This window comes from Parasteatoda tepidariorum, chromosome 2, assembly GCF_982258835.1.
Source record: "Parasteatoda tepidariorum strain Cologne lab strain chromosome 2, Ptep-v5.0, whole genome shotgun sequence".
NCBI lineage: Eukaryota > Metazoa > Arthropoda > Arachnida > Araneae > Theridiidae > Parasteatoda > Parasteatoda tepidariorum.
This window is the reverse complement of record NC_141756.1, coordinates 106,633,959-106,651,545: the sequence shown is the minus strand read 5'-3', so window position 1 is coordinate 106,651,545 and position 17,587 is coordinate 106,633,959. Positions and strand designations below refer to the sequence as shown.

Here is a 17,587-nt window from a genome sequence, read left to right as displayed (position 1 = left end):
TATTATTTTCAAAGTAAAATATATGAATACAATAGAGTAAAAAGCACTCAAAAAATTTAAACGAAAAAAAAAAAAACGATTATTATATTATTTTCCTTGTTTCCTCTATATTTCTAGCTTATTTTATGAGTTCTATATACTTGCAGCTTATGCTCAGTAATTAAAACTTATTAATTTTCTTAATCTCCTCTCCCTTTTCTTTGATCTTTTTTTTGTATTTATTGTGCTTTATATATATATGTTACCGTTAAAGTATGAAATCCGTTATTTTATAGAATACCTAGTTATTCCATGAAATAACTGATCGTGTCCGTTAAAATGTAAAACTCTCTTGTATTTCATGGTTTAACAAGTTATTTCATAGAATAACGATCTGCAGCCCGTTAAAGTGTAAAATAATCCATATCATGTATCTCGCACGACAAATACATTTACCTTCCACCCCTAATTGTAATTAAAAAATGTTCATGTAAAACCCAATGTGTCAACAAAAATTGTTTTTGTTTTAGAAATAATGTTCTTTGTAATTCCAAGTGTCATTTTAGTAATCCTTGCTGTAACAATTGATTTTATGGTACGTTTCCATAAATACCATTTATACGCTGCATGAATTAGATAAATTGCTTCTTTTTCATTTTAATTGTCTCTCATTAGTTAATTTATAGAATACCTAGTTATTTCATGGAATAACTAGTTAAAGTGTCAAATTAATAACATATTACACACTTTAACGGACACGATCAGTTATTTCATGGAATAACTAGGTATTCTATGAAATAACTGCATTATATACTTTAATGGTAACATCTATATATTATTTATGGATTCGGTGTTTGGGATTCCCTTAGTAAAAAAATATAAGCAAATTTCCTCATTAACTACTTTCCTATTCTTTAATAGTTGATATATTAACAGAAGTGAGTGATTTGTAATTTTGATGAATTTCAAGGAAAACGGTGCTCTTAACTCATGTTTTTTTTTATAACCGTCGTTGAACAGCTGACCCGATTTTGTGAGTTTACGACCACTAATGTTCAACTCCGTAGTCTTGTTATTTTGAACCCAATCCAGAAGACAAGGGAACTCCCGGATCAAGTGTTGGGAGAAATTTGCCTTCGTGGAGGACTTATTGATGGAACTAACCCGCATTTGCGTTACATGGAGAGAAAGAGCACGAGAACCTCCGGTTAGCCTGACGGCAAGGGGACTCTAGCCCATGATCCGTCTACCACAGAGGATATTTCACTTCAGCACTATGGTTGATACAAGCCCGATGCGGAATTCGTATCTACCATCGCCGGGATCCGAACCATGTTCCCGAACAATTGGAAACAAGAAAAATGACTGGAACCTAAAGTAGCTATAAAGCCCCCCCACCACCCTATGATCAGACAAAATATCGTTCTGTCCATTTTATTGATTTTCTGACAATTCTATGTCCATCATACCAAATGCAATTTTCTGATTGTTAACTTTATCACCTAGCTGCGAAAAATCCATATCCTTGCTAACATCAGGGCGGTGTTCCGCTAAATTTTCGCAATTACAGGATGGTTCAGTTAAGCCAATCAGAAGCCTGTATTTCTGAAAGCATATCGTATTTTACGATATGTAAAAATACAGGATTTCGATTAGCCAAATTTATCCATCTTAGTTGCAAAAATTTAGTGGAATTCCGCCCCCTGGATTTACGAAATATAGATTGTGTTTTTACAATAGATTTATGAAGCAGTAAACATAAAACTGACTGATTTTTTACACTGTACTGATATTTTGTTTTAAAAAGGTTTACTAAAGAAGAAAACGTAAAATAAACTTTCTGTTGGATGTGGGGGGTCCGGGGCAACTGCCCCGTATGCCCCTGCCTTAATCAGGCTCTGATTATTTGCCATGTTTTCTCCATATTTTTAACGTTACCGAGTTCTTGCAGAAAGATTCTCCCTTTGGGAAGTTTAAAAAAAAAATTGGTTTTCTTTGCTGTAGAAATTTTTGTTCTATTTTTTTTATGCAGTTGTAACTATTGATTTCCTCACAGCTTTTAAAATCCGATACTTTTAATACGATATTATTGATTACAACTGAATCTCGAAATAAAAACACGCATTTAGTTTTGAGGAGTTCGATTCGCTTGATTTCGCTGAAGATGTTTTTTTTTTTATTTGGTAGTTACTGTTGAGGATTTCACGATATTTTTTTATTATTTCTTTTTTAATGTGATGATGATTTACAAAATGCGATAAAGGAAATAATAAGTGTGTTTTCCCCCCTACAAAATACGAGAATATTGCACATAATATATTGGAATAAAAAAAAATATTACATATTCAATTAAATAAATTATTTTATTTGATCACAAAAGTTTTTTCTTTCTTTTTTTTTAAAATTGACGCTTTTGTTACTTTAAATTAGTAAAATGTACATTTGTTATTTTAAAATTATCGTGCTGAAAAATATTCCTAAATTTCTTAAAAATATTTAATTTTAATAATTTTCCTTTTCGTCTATTTAAAAAAAATATTTATATATTTTTCCATGTTTTATCAATGTTTTTATCTTATTTCATGAGTTTTTTGTACTTGCAGCCTATGCGCAGTTAATAAAACTTATTATTATTTTTCTCAATTTTCTTCGCTAATCTCTCTTTTCTTTAATCCTCTTTGTCTTGATTGCCTCATTTATATAACAGTTGGGATGAAAAGTTCGTAGGCTAACATAGAAAAATAAATTTTTTTGATAAAATTTCATTTTATTATTCAATATAGTTTTCTTCAAGGGCGATACAACGATTATAGCGGTCATATAATTTTTCGATACCATTTTCATAGTACGATTTGTCTTTAGCCTCAAAATAGGCCTTAGTTACGGTGATTACTTCTTCATCGGCGCTAAATTTCTTTTCAGTGAGCATTCTCTTGAGGTCTGAGAACAGAAAAAAGTCGCTGGGGACCAGATCTGGAGAACACGGTGGATGCAGAAGCAATTCGAAAACCAATTCATGCAATTTTGCCATCGTTTTCATTGACTTATGACACGGTGCATTGTCTTGATGAAACAGCACTTTCTTCTTCTTCAAATGGGGCCGTTTTTCCGCGATTTCGCAGTTCAAGCGCTCCAATAACGCTATGCAGTAGTCGCTGTTGATGGTTTTTCCCTTTTAAAGACAGTAAATGAATGTTATACCATGAGCATCCCCAAATACTGATGCCATAACTTTGCCAGCTGACTGTTGCGTCTTTCCACTCTTTGGAGTTGGTTCTTCTCGTGGAGTTCACTCGGCTGACGGTCAATTAGACATCGGTGTGAAATTATGGAGCCGTGTTTCTCCCATTGTCACATATCGACGCATAAATTCGGGTTTATAAAGATTAAACAGCTTCAAACACTGCTCAGAATCATCAATACGTTGTTGTTTTTGGTCAATTGTGAGCTCGTGCGGCACCCCCTTCGCCTAGAGCTTTCGCATACCCAAATATTCATTCACGATATGTCCAACACGTTCCTTTGATATCTTTAGAATCTCAGATATTTTGATCAGCTTCACTTTATGGTAATCTAAAATAATTTTGTGAACTTTTTTGATGTTTTCGTCGGTAACATCCTCTTTGGGGCGTCTACTGTGTGCATAGTCGTCGGTGCTCATTTCGCCTCGCTTAAACTTAGCAAACCCCTTCTCAATGGTTGATTTTCCTGGTATAGAGTCCGAATAATGTTTCTCAAGCCAAGCCTTGGCTTCAAGAGTATTTTTTTTCACTGAAAAGCAATACTTTATAAACACACGAAATTCCTTTTTATCCATTGTTTTTAAACTAACAAAAGTTGCTTCACTAAAAATACTATATCTCACAAACTAATAGTCCGACAGCTGTCAAATTTATACACGTATGTTTCGAAGGTTGGAACTAACTAAAAATCATATGTATTTAATAATAGTAACCCCATCTATGTGTCAGCCAACGAACTTTTCAGCCCAACTGTTATATATATATATATATATATATATATATATATATATATATATATATATATATATATATATATATATATATATATATATATATATATATATATATATATATATATATATATATATATATATATATATTGAGTGCTCTTGTTGACATATGCCTGTTAAGGCAGAGGGGTGCGATTGTTCTTGTTTTGCAGTGGCGCCATCTATAGCCAACAATTCGACTTCTGCCACACCCATACGTCACGCCCGTTTACAGGGTGGACCCATTCATTCATCCATTCATACAGGGTGGACCATTCATTCAACCTCAGATCGTAATTTTGACCTGAATCAGAGAACAATCAATCTCCAACTCAGTACCCCCAGAGGTATTGATTTGTTATGGGAACATGGAGTACTATGCGACTCGACAGATTTAACGTGCATCAGTCACCATTTTACTACGCGGGGAGTCTTCAGTCGGCGGGGTTCGAACCCTCGCACTCTCGGGCATGGGCCCAGCGGCCTACCGACAAGGCTATCCCTGCCTTTATTGAGTGCTGCACACTATTGTATTGATATATTTTGCTTTGGCTATATTGATACAATATTAGAAAGCACTCCTTTTTACAGATATTATCGTCGAAGCTGATGAAGAGATTATATATTTTTATTATTTTGTTTCGGGCATTTTAATGATTTTTTTCAAATAAATAAAAAAAAAATTACTGTAACATTTTTCTTATTCTCTATTCATTAGTCTTTAATATTTTTCATGTTTAAAATTATATATATTGATCTTTACATGAAAGGTTCGAACATATTTAAAATCGTTGCTTACTGTTAATATAATTTAGTTTGTTTTTCTTTTATGAATTGCAGCACTGAATGAAGTTGAAAGCGGTATTTAATAAAATCCCAGACAGCTGTCTAGAACATATTGTCAATTAAGTTCGAAAAGCGCCAGGAGCATGGAATAAAATCCGTGCCACTTTGTTTAACCATTTTTATTTTTATTTTTCATCTTTGCACAGCAAAATTTAAACGATAAGGCATTTAGTTTATCTTTGCTTTCGTTAGTAATTGCTAAGGATTCAATCTTCACGTCAGTTTCGTAAAGTGAGCGTCTTTTATACAATTAATTTTATGTTTACATTCATCGATGAATTGTCGAATTTTTTTTACTATTTCTCTTTTTATCATTCCCAAAAACAAAAATATGCTATTAGACGCTTCATGCGAATGATGACCACTTCAATTTATATCCTCCCTCTTCATTTTCGAACGGATGCTGTTATAGTGGTGTCTAATTATAGTAAAGTGGTCAGATGAGACTGCATAGATCAGCACTTAGAAATGTTAATGTGTCGTAATTAAATATTTCGAATAAAATGACATTAACTCTTTTAAGTATAGATCATATGAATAAAGTCGTCTTAATCTTAAAAATGAATAATCCAACTTTCTTTAATAAATTTATATTTATGTAATTAAATTCAGTATAACGCTTATGTCATATCAAATGGAGTCAATTTTCTTTTTCCGTATCTTGCCACCATTTCTCCCCACATCAGGAATCTTACCGATTTTTATAAAAATCTGAGGGACGATTAATCGGTATTTGACGGTGTTTATTGTTACTGCAAGCTCCGAACAAATCGATTTTCGAGACCTGCTAGACACCACTTTCGTGCATGGCTATGCTCACCTGCCGTGAAAATGTAAAATGGGCTAAGTGCTTCAAAACAGGTTTCGAGAAAAGCGGCTTGATAACTATTTTCTCTCCATTTTTTATACTCTAAAAACTAAAATCAATTTTCAAAAAACTGATAAAATACAATTTACTTTTTAAAAAAATTTTTTTTTTTTTTTGCAATATGTAGCCTATTGCACGAAAAATATATAAAAAATCTCAAATTTGATTATTATTTTTTTTCCGTTTACGTTGATTTTTCTATTTTAAGCAGCCGTTTGTAAAGACCGTTTTAAAGCAGCCGTATGTTTTTTTTATGTTGAAATTAATTTGCATCCCAAAAGAGAGTAGCTACAAAAGCTCACTGTTTCTTATTTTTATTTTATTTATTTGTTTACTATAAAATTAATCCAAACTAGCGCAAGGATTCGGCTTAAAATCTTTAAAGAACCCTTGTGGGACAAAAGCTATCGACAATGTCAACTATCACCTATCAAAAGATACCTCAAGATTGAATCGAGTTAGCATGTTTTATATACTTGTGAATTGATGTTTAATATTCGTAGTGGTAGTTACGCAACAATATTCCCCCACCAGAATTTTACCAGTGATAGAATTCTGATGAACGGATATACCACAAGTTGTCATAGTTGTGAAAGACCGGGAGTGCTGTATTAAGTTCACCACATTTTCAGCGCTTTTGGTGAGAGCTGTATTAAGTTCATCGAGTTTTAATTGTTTGTCTCGCAAGCTGCATTAAGTTCACGGTAGTGTGTGTGTTCTCTCATGTGTTGCTATTGGAATCGGGTGTGTGCGGGATCCCGTTGTGTGTAATTGCGACTGAGAACCAACAGCTCTAGGTGGACAATGACGCAGTCTTAAATAGCAAGTCAACTGTGCAATGTGAACCATCCATCGAAGTAGGCGTAATCATATCACGTCCGGGTCACCAATGCGGGAAAGGAGCTTTTGACAATGTCACCTCTCATCTATCCAACGTACCCCTAGATTGAATCGAGTTAACATGTCTTATATACTAGTGAATTGATGTTTAATAATAGTAGTGGTAGTTACGCCACAGACTCTTTAAATAAAACCTGACGGTGAATTATAAAATTACATAATACTGAGTTTTCTGATTCTGTTCAAAATTACAAGATTAGAGAATTTAAGAACGATTTTCTAACATTGACGATAAATAAATTTGAGCAAACGTTGGTATGTCACAAATAGTTCGCGTTTGACGAGAACGAGTATTCCAAATCCCGAAAATGTGGTAGCTTATTATTCTAACTTTTTTCAAAGAATGATGGATCGAAATCGAGAATGGAATATCAAAATATACAATTTTGATTATAAAAATGAACAGGAAGATTAATATTTCAATATCTAACGTTTTGTTCAATAACAGGTATAGTAAAAAATGAAAATTTGCGAAAGTTAAGATTTTCAGGTCATATTTAAAATTTTAAATTATAGTGCTTGGACTATTATATTCACCATCTCTCCTAAGAAACAAACATACCTTACCGGAAGTCTTGAAGCTCTCTTCTGACATCACAGCTTTGACGTGACTGTTTCTTTTTCTTTTTACTTTCCGGGTTTGTTTTTATATGGTACTGAGAATGAACGAAATCGGTATTAGGTCCAGTTAAGTGCCACTGCCCGGTATACATTTGCCCGGTATGCCCTCCATCAGTGTTTTTTTAAGTGTCACTACCCAGTATGCTTTTAACCGGTACTCCGAACAATGATGTTTCTCCTAATCTAACCTCAGCAGACATTAAAATATCGAAAAAATATAGTAACTTCAACGAATAAATTAATATCAAATCGGCTATAACAAACATTTCAGACATTCACCAAAGCGACGATGTGATTGTCGACATTCACCCGTGAAAGTTGACATTCTCTTAATTTCGGAAATTCACGGTAACATGCATACTCGGAATATTCAGTTGTTCTGAAATTAATTTCTGTATCAGGTTTTTGCGGGAAAATGTATTCTTCATATTTTAAAATATCAGATGAAGATATGAAAAAAAAAGTACTTTGGGAAATTATCCTATATTGATATGCAATTACCTGGTCGTTGCGATGCGGATTTGCGCTATTTAGTTTACACCAGGAGGAATTTTTGTACCTGAAACTTTTACCGGAAGTTGAAACAATCTCTACAAATACTGCCCCCTATCGTCGAGAACATGAAACACTGTCGGGAATAAGGTAAATATTTTTATAAAAATTGCACAAGTATTTCTTGGAAACTTTTAATAGCCTACTAGAATGGCGTACAACCAATAAAAACCGGATGCAAAACCACGCCGCCGGAAGTTTCCACTTTGGTATTGATTGCCATAGACTTCCGTGTCTGGTAATGAGTTCCGTTTTACGTAATATTAGTTGACAGCGAAAATTTTGATACCTTTTCAAAGAACAATTTTTGTTGTTGCAGTCAAAAATAATTTCAATGAAAAAACAAATTAGTAATAACACTTACTTCGAATTTCTCAGCGTCGCCCATAAAAATAATCTTAGCCAAAGAAAAATCTGCAAAAAATGAATTGAGAATAACTTACACAATTATTTAAACAAAAAAAAATAACATATTTAATAACAAATGCTTTAAAATCAAAACCAATAAGCATAAAAAAGTGATATTTTTAAGTTATAATACTCGGAACAATGCGATCTATTTGTCTATGGATTTTTTTTAAAAGTTAGCTTAACACTTAACATACCAACACTTAATATATACCTATTTCTACCATAGCCAGTCAAATGATCGGACTTAATTTCTTGATTGAATGTATGAAATATGGATATTAGGACTTAATTTCTTGATTGAATGTATGAAATATGGATATTAGAACTTAATTTCTTGATTGAATGTATGAAATATGGATATTAGGACTTAATTTCTTGATTGAATGTATGAAATATGGATATTAGGACTTAATTTCTTGATTGAATGTATGAAATATGGATATTAGGACTTAATTTCTTGATTGAATGTACGAAATATGAATATTAGAAAGGAAAAATAAACTAAAAAACTTTATTATAATGATACAAAATTGTATAGTGTCAATTTTTATGTATTACAAACACAAAGAATAAGAATTTTTAATTCATTGCTCAACGCCTTTTTTGAATATACAGGGTGATTCCATTGCACATATTCCACAAACATATTTCTTCTAATTATTATTATTTCTACAATTCTTATAATTATTCTTATAATTAATATTATTTCTTCTAAGAACTTGGGCTGTATTGATTGTTTCGACAATTTTTCTGGGTGAAAACTAACAGTTAGTTAGAAATGAAGTAAAGCTATCAAAATAAATTATAAGTCACTTACCAAAACATTTAGTTTTTGACATTTTTTCTGACACAAAAATGCCAAATTTTACGTACTTTCTTGAAGTTTGAATTCACAGTTATTCTGATTGAACTAACTGCTCAACAGTCTTATGCAGAATGTGCAACTCATCGAATGCAGTATACGTTGAACACGCATTACAACGTCATTTCTGATGCGATGACCTTATAAAGCAATAAATTGTTCTCCCGGTCAAATGACCGGTTGTGGTAGAAATAGTTATACGACAAGTATTATTCGAAACAAACAAAATACAATAATAATAATAGAATATTAACTGTTTATAATGTTTAGAAAAAGTCATGAAATCAAATGTGCAAAAACAATAAGATGATAAGCGCATTTTAGATGCAGAAGTTCTTAAACGGTCATGTGACCGGTTATGGTATGCTTAGTGTTAAAACGTGAGAGAGAAAATATAGTACATATCGGCTATAGGGAATATGTGTTGGCGACTGCTTTTCCGAGTTGTTATCAACACGAATATCGGTCTACAAAATTATTGACCAACACTGGTCACTATTTTTGTTTTCCATATAAAATTCCTCAACACTTACAATAATATCCTCTTTAATAATTACCGTTACATATAATATTCGTTTATCTTTTTAAAATGCCATCGATTATGCCCTCTCTGATATTACCGTATTCGATAATTACAGTAATCAATAATGATCGCGATATTATTAGATTCTATACATAGTAAACAACTTTATCTTATTTGATACAACCATGAGAATTATCGTTAGAAGATTATTAGTTTAAACCAGAAATTTGGTTGCTCTTACGAATTGGCGAACTCAGTTTCATGGTGCCTATAAACAATAAATAACCAGATTAGATTCGATAGACTCCCTCGATTCGAAGTTTTGCCAATTATTTTAACATGAAAAGGCAAACATTAAGTAATTCTTGTAAAAATAGCTACTTTATGGAATAATTACATTTGTTTCATAATTTTGTCACAAAAGTGTTTGATTCGGTTTCAGAGATATGACGAGACATGCAAAAAGTATAATTATGGGGCTCAATTATATGGTCGATAATTATATCCCCATATTGGTGACCCGGACGTGATATGTACTTGCCAATATCGATGAACGGTCCTTATCATACAGTTGATTTGCTTACACATCAGACGAAGTAAATACAATTCTCCCAGAAAATGAAGAAAAATAAAATAATGAATAAACAGTCTAAATCAACTAGTGGTATTCATTCATCGAATTCTGTCCCATATAAAATTTCTGGCAGGGGAATAATCTGGCGTAACTACCACTAATAATATTAGTTACCAATTTAATAGTATATAAGACTTGTTGACTCAATTATATTTAAAGGTACCTTTTTATAGATGAAGGCTGATAAGGTCGATAATTATATCCCCACATTGGTGACCCGGACGTGATATGTATTTGCCAACATCGAGGCACTGTCCTTATTATACAGTTGATTTTCTCACAAATCATATGAAGTAAATACAATTCTCCCGACCAAAAAATAAAATAATGAATAAACAGCATAAATTAACTAGTGATATTCATTTATCGAATTCTGTCACGGACAAAAATTATGGAAGGGGAATAATATGGTGTAACTACCACTAATAATATTAAATACCAATGCAGTAGTATATAAGACTTGCTAACTCAATTATATGTTGAGGAGCCTTATGATAGATGAAGGTTGAGATGGTAGATAATGAAGTCCCCATGGAATCATATTTTCCCAAACTGCCTTTTTTATTAGTTTTCCCGAATTTGATAATGTCAGTGAGTTTTTCTGCCATATATATATTTGTTTTATTATTTTTTCTTACGTAATTTTTTATTATAAGTATTAAATTATTAAACCGGCAGTAATAAGTAAGACTGACACCATGATGACCAGTGCTTTTTGTTATAAATTTTGCAGTTTTTTCTACTTACACTGCAAAAAAAAAGGAAATCGTGCCGAAAGAAAACTTGTTCTAGTGACACAGTAAAACGGCTATCTACTTATTTGGAGTAGAACAAGAACACGAAAAGACAATGAGAGGAAACGGAAACTTATTTTGCAGACATTATTTGGATAGGGAATAAAAAAAGTATATCCGGATTGTTAAAGATACAATATGTATACAATGTGCAATGACATCGTTTGGTTAACCAACTGGAATATACTAAGTATATACATGGTATACAAGACAGATTAGATCAATTAGTTATCGTTTGGGAATCGTTCTAAGAATAACATGGTTAATGGAAGAATAATTGTAACTAAACATTAGTCGAAATAGGCTATTCTATCTGTCTGGGAAAAGATATTTCTTTTTTTAATAGCTATTTTGTATAATCCTTCGTACGATTCCTTGGGAGATTAATCCATTTTTTCACTTTGGCGAATTTCCTATCTCCCTTTCCTCATCTGTCGAATATTGAAGGTCTTATTATTGTTTTATTTTATTACCGCCGTTGAACAGCCGACCCAATTTTGGAGTTTAGGACTACAATTGTTCAACTCCATAACCTTGTAATTTTGGACCAATCCAGAAGACAAGGAAACTCCTGGATCAGTACCCCCAGAGATATGATTTGTTATGGGAACATGGAGAACTTTGTGACTCGACTGATTTAACGTGTTTCAGTCACCATTTACTACAATGGGGTGTCTTCGGTAGGCGGAGATCGAACCTACGATCTTTTGGAAATTTGCCCTACCAACCAGTCTACCCAGGCCCAGTTATTAGTCTTTGAGTGATGATCATGAACGAATCCTGAATCTCTGAGTGTGTACAAGGCAATATTCTTTATCGCCTTCAGGAGATCATCGCCAAACAAAACCAATTTTTTTCTTTTAATCCACAGTCAAAACTGTAGCGGAAGAGTTCCGTTTTCTGTTTGGATACTGGTTTCTGTTGGATTGTAAAACTAGTTAAGTACAGTGACTCATGCATAAAATATTCTGTACTTATATAAGAGTATGCGTGGTACATGTTAAAATTGCATGAATCTCCATTATGTCATTGGTACATTAGTACCAAAATTAAGTATCATTGATGTCAGTAATAGAATGGCGACTTCTTACGATTCTCTGTAGCAAATAAGTACATATTCTCAACACTAAAAGATAATAAAAAAAATTTAAATTAAAATTATTAAAACTTCTATGAAAAAAAACGCGCTTGAAAGCAGCAGAAATTTCACAAAAATTATAAATGTAGCAATAAAGGAAACGAAGGAAATAAAAATAAAAATATCACCACCGAAGCCGACGTCTTTACTGAGGGTGTTACTTTAGGCATTTGCCTCCCCCTCAATAGAAAGGTTTTGTTTTATGGCTACCGAGGCCGGTACCCCCTGAAGACGTCGGCTTCGGTAGTCATATTTTTATTTCCTTCGTTTCCTTTATTGCTACATATTCTCAATTAATTTTGGTTTTTAGTAAGCACAGTTGGACTTCCATTTAACGAACTTCTCTATTTCGCGATTTTTTATTCGATGAAACAAGAACATTTTGGAAATTTCTTCTTTCAAATAACTTCCAAATAGCGAAGAAAATTTTCTGTTTAACGAACTTTTCTTTTGGATCCACTTTCCCTATTTTCCAATATATTTTAGAACATTTCAAAACTTGTTAACGCATTTTATGGGGGAAATGACCTTGAAATTGATTTTCGCAGTCACTTAACTTTTAGAGAAAGCTGTAAAATCCTTTTTAACTTTTTGTTCATACGGGAATCCAAACCAAAAATCAATTAACGAGGAAGCATAACAGAAATTTTTTAAAGCATGGAACTATGATGTTCCAGATCGTACTGTTTGTAACAATTTTGCCAAAGCTGGATTCCTAGTCGGATCGGAGGATTTGGAAAGGGCGGAGGACGAGGATGACATTCCTTTAGAAGAACTTAAAAAAATATATATGGGTACCAGCTAAGTGAGAACCACGAAATGAATGATGATGCACTGATTAATGATTTTCTTTTTACTGATTCTGGAGCTGCCACCACAGAAACATTAACTGAAGCGGATATTTTGGACAGAGAGAAAAATAAAATCAATGCGGGAATAAATAATGAAGAAAACGGAAATAATGAATAAATTACCAAACCATCATATGATAAAATCATTTCAAACAATTTGATTGTAGATAATAATTTAGTAGACGATTAACTCATGACGAAGCTAAATCGAAACGGTTGATATCGAATATTTTTGAGTATATATCGGAAACAGGGATCATGACTTCAAGTTTGCCAACACGTAATAATAATTAATGCGTAATAAACCAGATTCCAATTTACACAGCTAACCGGGTACAGATAATACACCTCTATAATATCTAGGTGTATTACATCTAGATAATATCTAGATACTATTATATCAAATACAACAATATCGAGTAACATCGATACATATCGAGTAAGATAAAATCACGAGCATTATCGATGACTATATAAATCGAATATAATAAAATCGCGATCATTATCGCTGACATAACAATTTAAAAAGATAATATCGTAAATATTATGCTCAGGTATGACTCATTCAATACGACAGTGGTTCTTAACATTTTTAAGCCGCGACCCAAATTTGAGAAATATGTTCATGTCGGGACCCAAAAAAAAAGTCAAAATTAGGCTGAGTAAGCCACAATGACTTCTTCTAGGAGGTGTTGGTTTTACTTATTATTTGGTGCATTACTAACTTTTTTGGTTCGACTCAGCGCGACCCATACACTGTAAAAAATTTCGAGCTATGCGGCACCAAATATTGGTATTCATTTGCTGGCTACATAAAGTCGTGCTCAGTTTTACTATATATTGGTGCTTTCACTAGTTCCAAACAACGAGAGAAGGTTGCACCAAAAATCGGAATTTTGAAAGAGCCTAAAAGCGGCGAAAGGTTGCACCAAAAATAAGTGTTTTGAAGGGAACTAAAAAGCGAGGAAGGTTGCACCATTATTAAATATTTTTAAAGCGGCGAAAAGCAGATAAAGTTAGCATCATTAATAAATATTTATTGAAAAAAGAGGATATAATTTAAATCAAATTATAATTAAATTATTTAAATCTATAAAAATTAATAAAACTATTTTTATTTTAGATGTGTTATGTAATATTAATATATATATATATATATATATATATATATATATTAAATAATACATCTAAAATAAAAAATAAAAATAGCTTCTTGAATTTTTATATATTTAAATAATTAAATTATAATTTGATTTAAATTATCTTCTCTTTTTTTTATAAATATTTATTAATGATGCTAACTTTATCTGCCTTTTGGCGCTTTAAAAATATTTTCGTTCATATAAAAACTTTTTCTTTCTTCAAATTGATCTATGTAAAATTTAATAATTTTTTACATTTCATTTAAAGCACGAACCGATGCTATAGAGTTAATACCGCATGTAAATAAAAAGAATTTTAATTTTAGGCTGAATCAAATTCTTATTACTATGTATTTTGAAATTATTTTATTATTTAAAAATGAAAATATTACTTTCACAAGTAAAAATTTATATAAAAAAGTGGACGAATATTGTATTGGTCAAACCCCAATCTCTAATTAAGGAAACATTCCAATATTAATTACATTGGAGTATGGAAATATTAAATTTGAAGTAAATTAAGAAATGTAAAAATAATGAAATAACTTGGAAATATTAGCAAAAAATATACAGATCAATATTTAAACATAATTTATTCATTTACAATCACTTTGATATTTGTATACATAGACAGAATGTAATAATTTTTAAGCAAAATCTTAAAATTTAAATATATTATACTTTTTATACATATCACAGCATTCATTAAAAAAAAAATACAAAATATTCACTCAGAAATATGATCGATAGTATGTTTTTGTTACTAAGAGAGTGCATTCAATTCAAACTTATTTTAAATTTACAGTAATTTAAAATAAAAATTATGTTATGCCTCAATGTTTAGAGTTTTGAAATTTGGGATCATCTGAAAATAATTTTCTATATTTTAATAAGATACTAAATTTCTTGGCATATTCTGCCTCATCTGAATTAAAATCTACAATATAGCTAAATTACTTTTTTACAAGCATAATTTACTACTTGATAAAAAGAGTAAAATTTCCCACAGCTTGAAAAAAAATACTGTAATTTTTTTTTATAAATTAGTAAATGATGGTGAGTATTTGAGAAAAAACAATATTTTTATTACATATTCATGATTATAGATTTTCTGGTGTTATTACTTTAACTATATCACATTTTTTAGTTGATTGTAAAAAACACAACAAGTTTTAAAAAGATTAAACACAAATAAAATTTTGGAGCCTATTTACAAAAGAATAATTGTTTTTCCAAGCACAGGTTCTTCATTCTCAAAACTTGAAACTATACACATTCCTTGTTTGTAAGCTGTTCTTGAAACTAGCACTTTTCAAGTGTGAAAAAACTGTTTATAACCTTCTGGAATTCTGGTGATTTTGGCAGAATCAGTTGGTTCGGCACTGGGTATAACAATATTTTTTCCTGTGTCTCTTTCTCAATTAAAATCATTGATGTGGTTGGTATCTTTATGCTAATGAAAGAAGATTAAAAATAATGTAATTTATGCTAATAAAATGTACAGAAGAAACAAAATTTGAATCCTTACTTTTTTAAAACATAGAAAGATAAATCAAAGAAAGTCATATTTTAATTACTATTTTTAAAATACAATATAAAGAAAATTGAGAAATTGTAGTTCTCGTGTAAAAAAATTTTAAAACATTTCACTACCTTAAAAAACAAAAATTTCGAGACCAACTATTTATACAGGGGGGGGGGGATTTTTATTTTTAGCCTCCTTTTACCCACAAAGATTCCGGAAAGGAATGAAAGATATTGATATTTTAAAATATTATTATTATTATTTTTGTTAAAATGCGCTAAAACACCAAAATAGAATTTCTCCACTTGAGAAATTGTGAATTGAATTTTGTGCAGAGCGGCACAGTAAAAAAATTACTGAAGGAACTGCAAACAGTTAAAATAATAAATGAACAAATTGATCATCACTTGTATAGATAAAAGAGTTCGTGTTGAGTCTAAGAGGGTGGAATCTGGCTGACGATTAACACACAAGCAGTAGTCATGTGGATAGTATTAAAACTCCACATGTATACTGTTTGTGAGGGTTGCCTTTTTAACTAAAGGTCTTTTGTTTCATAGAAGCACATATATTTCAGAATAAAAAAATTTCACTTTTGTAATTAAAATGAAACTTTTCAAAAAAAAATTATTTAAAAAAACAAAAACAACTGTAAATATAATAAAGAATACGTATGACATTTTTGAGGATCAATGAAAACGTTCAATTTCATGGTTATATTATCCTTCCCCTCACCCGCAAAACACAAATGTGGGCTAAATTAATATATTTAAAGCTACAAAAAATAAAATAAATAAGTAAAAATTAAAAAAACATCGAAAAATAAGTATCTAAAGCAGAGTATCTATGAGTATCAAAGTATTTTTTTATATGTATTTAATAAAAAAGATATATTTATGATCTTTTTAAATACAATACTTTGTTTCATTGAAAAAATTTTTCTCTTAGTTAAAAAATATTAATAATAAAATATATTTTAAGAAAAAATTCTAATAAGAAATCAGTTAATTTCTAAATGTTCTAGAACAAATCTTATTCTTGTCGGTGTTTTGTTTTAAATTTCAGTAAGGTATTATTGGCGAATTAAAAAAAAATATCGCTTTGTTTTCTTTAGCGCCAATATTACCCACTAAGTTTTTTTCCTACCTCGTGCTCTCAGAGAACGTAAAGAGAAATCTAGTTTCCATGACAACGGTTAGTATTAATTTGAGGTGAATAATTCGCATTGAAAATTTTACAACCGAAGCACTTTAGAATGTATAGACCAAAATTCGTGTAATTATGTGACATTACAAACGAAAAAGAGCAAAATAGAACATGAAAATCAAAACAAAAGCAGAGATATTGATAAAAAGTTTTAATCCTAACAGAAAGCACATACGAATTTTTTTGATCGGTGGAATGAAATAAAAACACGAACCTAGAAAATTTTCACCGGCAGTGAATTTGGCGGAAAACTATGCTCCTTTAGCCAAATAAACTGTAAATGCACTTTCTGTGCACATAAAATCGTTATATCTCCTTATTTACTGAAAAAGAGCTAATATAGATTTAAAAATATTTAATTATTCATACATCGAAACAGTTTCCTATAAGAAATTTGAAGCTAACACTTTCGGAACAGACAACAAAATTTTTAAAGTTGATATTAAAGAAATGAACTGTAATTAATGCAAATAATTAAGAAAAGTTTACTTACCTTCAAAAGAAATGGACAATTTCAAAGACAACTTGCATGAGATGATATCAAGATTCAACAACAAAGTCGTCCATCTTGTCAACAACTACGTAATAAGTCATCGGTCACGTGCCTGTCATAGTACGAAAGTTTGGTGCAATCGATTGCGCCATAAACGCATTTCTTGATCATATTTTCCAATTTATGGTGCAACCTAGATAAAATAATTTTTGATTTATCCTATTTATGGT

General features: G+C 31.0%; 2 protein-coding genes across 2 annotated transcripts in view; both read right to left on the bottom strand.

Moving 5' to 3' along the window:
* LOC147815986 (GTP-binding protein Di-Ras2-like) overlaps positions 1-17,587 on the bottom strand; it is a 226,428-nt gene that overhangs the window by 143,896 nt on the left and 64,945 nt on the right. Inside the window, exon 2 of the mRNA XM_087157960.1 lies at positions 8,143-8,192. The gene's annotated coding sequence lies outside the window, so the exon portion shown is untranslated. The remainder of the gene's footprint in view (positions 1-8,142; positions 8,193-17,587) is intronic.
* The window catches only part of LOC107446785 (FMRFamide receptor), a 194,124-nt gene that overhangs the window by 111,593 nt on the left and 64,944 nt on the right, over positions 1-17,587 (bottom strand). The window contains exon 2 of the mRNA XM_071178052.2: positions 8,143-8,192. The gene's annotated coding sequence lies outside the window, so the exon portion shown is untranslated. The remainder of the gene's footprint in view (positions 1-8,142; positions 8,193-17,587) is intronic.